The following is a 7310-nucleotide window of genomic DNA, read 5'->3' as shown; positions in this document are numbered from 1 at the left end:
AATGGCCATTGCATGGAGTGCTATGAATGCATTTGTTGTAGTACACACATTCGATAATAACCTGTCAACCTCATATATCTATTATGCATATAATAGACCATATTAGTGAGGTTAGGCGGGAAATTTGAATCGCGATCCATCCGTGGATCTGGTCCCTGAATTCCCTATGCATTTCTTATGGGACTAAATATGCCGCGTACTTCTCGCCTGTTTTTGGATATTTTAGCGAATTTCTTAAGATTTATTTCTGTTGGAATGTGTTCTATGATCCTTTCTTAACAAGTTGAAAACAAAATTTCGTAATAAAATGGTATATTTTTTTAATAATGGATCAATATAAAATTAGTCGGCAAGATCCATGGAAGTTTGTCGTAGCTTCATTTTGTTTCTAACCTCTGAAGCTGACATCATTTTAACGCACAAGCGCAGCATGTCATTTTCTCTGTTACGGTTCATGATTGACGTATAGCAGAAATGATCTACGACATACGGATATATTCCGTATAATAATGTGTTCAATTCTGATTTTAGGACTTATAAAAGTATTTTGTGATGTAAAATGTATATGGAAACAACCTCTAATAATTGCGTCAACCAATTTTGCATGTCTTTATATTAACATTTACTTCTAGCTAGCGATATTCCATCTTAAAGTCGATTCCTATGTAAAAAAATTTGAATATGGATCTCTCGCCAATTGAGTGATTCTAACCTCACTAATATGGTCTATAGATATATGGTCAACCGCGTCACAAAGATGAAATATAGATAGAGAGATAGATAGTATATATATTTCTAAAATAACAAAATAAATAGTAAAATGTGAAGTGGAAAAAATGTCAAAGAAATATCATGATATCAGGTCTTACCCGAGGAAATTTATAATTTTCACAATATTAGTAGAATTCCTTAATAATAATATAATTAATTCTCGAAACATAATCTATTTTCGATATGGCTAAACTCTCAAGGTAGTGCATTATGGAGTTTCATACACATAAATCTGACGCTATTTTGTGTGGAGTTCAACACCATACAATAATTGTCGAACGATATTATCAGGTTTTCACCAAGAAATTAGACAAAAATTTCAATAATCAGCAACTAGAACGAGCTTGATTGATAAACAAAATGCGGTACGAGAATCATAACATTCAGAACCTCTCTGATCAAAATGGCCATTTTAAATCTCAAAATGTTAAATTCTTCAACAAAATTCTTCTCGCATCAATATAAGTAAAGGGAATTTAGGGAAGTTTCAAGTCAAGATAAACTTCAACTTTGAACAAAAATTTCACATGAATAAACAATTAACAGGACAACTGGCGCGTATTTGTGGCTGTTCATCTTAATACATTGATGTAATAATAATAATTAGGTATTTATCAGTACCTTAAGACATTTACATTGTATAGGACAAGTCAAATGAAAAATAGAAAAATCCATTTTAGGGAACTTATTCTCTGATGATATTTATCGAAAATCCTATAGTAAATTTTTCGCATTACCTACTTCACTCAAATAAAAAATTCTCAAATGCCACCACTTTTTTGGGTCTCCCAATAGAAGGAAATTCTTTGTCATCCTCTTCATTCACAATCTTTCTCACTGTGGAAATATTCAGCTGAAATATAAGTCGTTTAGATTCAGATGAAACATTATATAATTTCTCTTACATTGAATATGTTCGCTACCGTCTGACGTATTGTGGATTTTAGAATATCATGGTATAACTATTTGAATGAGCGGACCTGAATTCTAAATAGCACTTCCTGAAACCCTGTCTCTTTTTTCAATCACTTTCGACATTTTCGAATTTTCGTAATAAAAATTGATATTAGTTGCGGCAACGGCGTTATGACATTAACGACATTTCATGAGTGCTAACCTAACTTCGTTCTAGTTACAAAAACTTGAGAAAATTATTTCATGGCCAACCGACTGCTAAAATAAATTTGAATGAAGTATATATAAAGTTCTCCATGCACATGCATTTTAATTAATATTACGATGGAATTTAATCTGAGATTACCCAATTCGGTATAGCTGAACAAGTCGGTGTACAGGACTATAGGTGTGGCAGAAATATCTCGCTAAAAAGTGGTAGCACTAGAGAGCCCATCACCATCCAACAGTTGATATACTACTGTACACTTCCCTTCCACCTAAACTAACTGTGTTTGAGACATGGAGTTACCGAAGCCATTGAAAGTGTAGATATGTTATGAGATGCCAAGATTTAAAGTCAAATCCTCTAGGATGATGTTCTTTACTTCCGAATTTGGTTAGAAGGGAAATAAATTAATCACGTCGAAAGAGATCAGCTTCCCGTTATATGGTATTTCAATCATTTTCAAATGATCGACTAATACGAGGAAATTTCTAATACTATACATCGGATTGAACTGAATCCAACTCGGGGTAGTCGTTAATAATTTAGGTATTTACAAACTCTGAAACCTGGTGTGTTTGTGTAGGTTACAATTGGGACAATTGACTTTATGAATCTTCGTCAATGTGTACCTAGAAGATAGGTGTTTGTAGCTTCATTACTACAAAGGATCGGGATTTACTAGAATATACTTATCTTTTTTGTATTTTATGAGATCTTTCACATCTAGTTGAAATTTATTTGTAGGGTCGATTTTTATTTTCTTGAAACTGTTAGTTTTCAGAATATTTTCTGTATAAACATTTTTGTCCATGATGGAAATACAATTCCTTCTGTCCGCTTCTGTCATTAGGTTATTGCCTTAGAGTTAACGTTTCAACTGTCTTACAATGTTGAATTCTTTCTTCTCAGTATTTTTATTATTTCATTTATAACACAATATCTAACATTTGGGTTGTCCCGACTTTTAGGTCATTTACACGTCGTACTATAACACAATTGAATAATTTTCTGTTTCTGTTTCGAATATCATTAACAATATATATGAAAATTAGCGGCATGCAGACAATTATATAATACTGAATTTCCAGACAAGACCCCGTCAGGTATTTTTTCCAAAATTTAATGACAGTCCGTATGTCGGTAATTTTCAATTCAAATTTTATCTACAAACATCAAACTATCACCATAATACCACCTTGATCAAAAATATATCATCAATACATTTCATTCCAATGGAGATTTCAAATTCAGAATTGCCAATTTGATTTTGTTTATTGTAAATTTGTAATTCACTAATGCCAGACTGAAATTGATTGTTACCAATTTGAAATGAATGATTTAGCGGCATGCAGACAGGAATTGAATTCTGAAAAAAGTACCACCCAGAGCAGGATTCGAACCTACTTTTTTCAGAATTCAATTCCTGTCTGCATGCCGCTAAATCATTCATTTCATTATATTTTCAGACACTAAACTATCATCGTTACCAATTTGATTTTGACTAATGTCATTTCGGTTCTAATTAGCGCCAATTTGAACTTGAAAAGGTATAGAACTTCTCCTTCACGCTCTCACGTTTGAACTTTTTTGTGCGAATAAAATGCCATCTGAAACATTAAAACAGTGAACAAGTATTACCTATTCGAATAATTTCTGAGCAACCAGAATATTATTGAAATTTCATATATTTTTCTTACCTGTTATTTTCCACTATGCAGTTTCAAATTTCTCCTCCCTTCTCACAGTTTCATCGGTATGTCGTTTGATTCAGCTAGAAAAATTGAATGTTGAATTCATGACTAATTATTATTTCTGCAGGAATCTTTTTTTCGGTTACCTACTTTTACCATTTTGGCTGTGTAATTCATTTCAATAAACAAAAGTCATTTCATCAATCGTGGTTAACCGCGTAGTTTACTTCGAAAATCAAGACGGTTTTCAGCTAAATCTCAATATGGCTAGGTGGCTTAGGTGTTAGGAGGGCTGTTACCACATTTGTGGATATACCGAAAACACTCCAAAGAGACGCCTGTACATACGGCAATTACACAGCCGCATTGCACGACACCCCCTGTTTACACTACTCGAATGAAATGTCGTTCCGGTTCAGAATCACGCAAATTTGCGTTGTAAATTCGGGTTCGTTGTTGGTTTATTGTTTCTTTATCACTTTCCTATCTGTGTCGCGCAGTGAACGCCAAAGGATTAATATTGAAAACTTTCGTGACTCGAAAACTTCGTTTGAAAATTTAAATTGTTTACAACAAACAGATCTCCTGTTGAACGGAACGCTGGAATAGCGACCATTAAGCAAATAACGTATAAATAGTCTCACACTTTTTTATACAAAGTTTGGAAGCATCTGAATTATTCGAAAATAAATGAAACACCTAAAAGGCACGTATTTTTGTGTAACTACGTATACCTTCCAAAAAGGCCATCTGGCGAACAACCTTAGTGAACATAAACGTATTCACTTGATAATTACAAACTTTTCTATAGTGTGCCATCATAGGCACACTTCTCCTACATAGTTCTGGTTCTTTTTCGTCCAGAGGTTACAAGAAATCAAAAAAATATATTTTCGTTTTGATTCAAGTAGGTCGACGAACAATTTTAATTATCAATTTCAAACTTGGTGTACGATTTAAATAACAATGCATTCTTTCACACACAGGAATAAGCAGATATTGTATTTGAATATGGGTATTCTAAGACCTAAGCTCCCGACTAGAAGCTCGAAAATAGCGAAGAAAGTATGCTAATGGACACACATGCACACACTGTATATGTTGGCATCATTCCGTAGCCTACACAGAAACAGGCAATCCTGCTCCAAAGAAAGCCTTTCGGTCACCTCAAGTGAATGTAGAGAATCACGCAAATGTAACAGATGGTGTGCAATCCTTCGATTAGTGTTCGACGTGTGGTTACACATCTTTCGTATGTCGCGTCTTGAAAAGAGATGGTTTCACTCATTTCATAGAAAAAATGTACAACCTTTACATGCTGGCCTCACAAGGGTTAGCTGGTTAGCATGCCATGCCAGGTGGTTTGACGATGCTTTTTTCACTATGGACGGTATCACCCATAACTACATATAATGAATATTGAATATGTATGGGCGATTTCAATAAATTTCAGGGTACACTAATGGTGCGATTTTCAACAATGACTTGTTGCTATTGCATGTTTCGAATTATCGTTCAAAATCAAATTTTGTATGAAATTTTTTGAGCACAACCTCTTTGACTTAATTGATGACCTGAAGCTCAACGTTGTTGAAAATACATCAGTACGATATGGCGCACCCCCACATAGAGAGGAACAAGTAGCAGCTTGGTTATAACATTTCCCGAATAAATAAATAGGTCAAGGGAGGCTGACACAATGACTACCTTGTTCGCCAGATCTCAATCCGTTAGATATTCATTTATATGAACATACTCGTGAACATATGAAGCAGATTGTTTATCATGTTGAAATCACATCTCATCAACAATTAGGTGATTGAATTCGAGATGGAGCAAACCAAAGAAGAAATGACCCAAACCTAATCCGCCGAGTAACTCGGCGGATTAGTTCGACGATGCGGTGCCAGAGTGTGTACATGCTGAAAATTTTTTTTGATCTCGAGATTTTTCATTGCCATTCGTTATTATTGTTATAATAGGAAAAAGATATTCAACATGAGTGCAGCTTCCATCTGTCAAAGTTTGCCATAGAGCTTATAGAGCCTGTGAATTGGCGAATGGTTCTTTTATTATTCGAGAACATTCGGAGGTCGGAGTATTTCATAGGTCTGTCTCATCATTTTGAAGTTTTAGTGGAGGGTTATTGCATCATTTGAAAATTTTATTGATTCCCAGATGTCTATATATTTGTCCTTCCGTTTCAAAGGAGAATTCCAAGATTCCCTTATTGTGGGAAAACATGTTTCAAATTGATGAGTTATTCTGAAAATTTGGAGATGGAAGAAATTCATTAAATGTATTTTCATTTTGTGAAATCATAACTTTAGCATTCATATGATTTTTTTTAATGTGAGAAAATGGATGTTTCGTACTTAGGATCTATATGCTGAAATAATTCGTTGTATTTCGTCAAAGTCGGATACTACAAAACACTCACAGCAGGTTTCATAAAACTTTGACTTTCCAAACAACAATTTGACAGTCACTCGGTTCCCAAATAGAAATCAATAAAACATCTGCATTTCTGAATATATTGAAAGAGTAGCAATTGAGAATCATTGAATGGAAATATAGAGATAATAATTTTCCCTTAAGAGGCCGTTCATGCAAGGGATGCTTTCTGCATATAACAATTTACGTGGATGAACAGTTCTCAATTGACCTGCAGTAAAATGTTCACTGCACATGTTGTTGTTAGCACTGTTTGCTGAAGTAATTGTCTTCAAGCCCTGAGAATTTTATCCACTGCAGAGCACTGAAAATTAGAATCAATGAATGACCGATTCACATGTTACGAGTTTTAATACTTATGCTTCCATTTTCCTTAGTTGAGTGAAAAACTTATTCTCGGAAAATCGATTTCATTATTTGATCCACAGTTCTTCACCATTCAATAATTTTCGAATAATATTTTGGTGTTCTCACCAAGAAATAAGATAACATTCAATAATCAGCAACTAGAACGAGCTAGATAAACAAAAAGCGGTACGAGAATCAAAACATTCAAAACCTCTTGGATCAAAATGGACGTCTGAAATCTTAAATTTCATATATTTCTGCAAATGGCACTCAAATTGATATTTTAATCAGTCCTGGCGTCTTAAAAACACGCTTGAAACACAGATGGCGCTCAAATCTCTTTAGTCGTACAGTGACTCTAACGAGATAGTGGCGACAATTGTGGTCTCGTTTTTCATTGTTTTAGCAAGAATATGGCGGATTTGGTCACTTGACGTTACGTGAGCCAATCCGCATTCCGAATTAGAGATCATAGCATTGAAATCTGTGCTTGTAGAGCCATTATGCTGTATTCTAGCGGTGTTGTTGGTATGGAGGCTCTTGCACACCGCAAAGAATTTTTCGGGTACTCCAAGGCGCCCCATGATTTTCCATAGCGCTTTCCGATTCACCGAGTCGAAGGCCTTACTCAAATCGATGTAAGTTGTATAGATCCTTGATTGTTGTTCACGGGCCTTCTCTTGCAGCTGTAGTAGTGTAAAAATTAGGTCCACCGTACCTCGATTTGGTCGAAAGCCGCATTGTAAAACTATCTCGGTATCTCGGAAACGTTTCAGAAAACGTCATTTTGCAAACTGACGGATTTAAGAATCTGTTGCGACATATAATCTTCGTCTTCCATTTTACATTATCTGCATCAGTTCTCCCGAATTCGAAGAATGATCAAGGTATAAGTGGAAATAAACGATTCCAATTCGACAGTC

The sequence above is a fragment of the Coccinella septempunctata genome, chromosome 8 (assembly GCF_907165205.1).
Source record: "Coccinella septempunctata chromosome 8, icCocSept1.1, whole genome shotgun sequence".
In the NCBI taxonomy this organism is placed as follows: domain Eukaryota; kingdom Metazoa; phylum Arthropoda; class Insecta; order Coleoptera; family Coccinellidae; genus Coccinella; species Coccinella septempunctata.
This window is presented reverse-complemented; position numbering follows the sequence as displayed.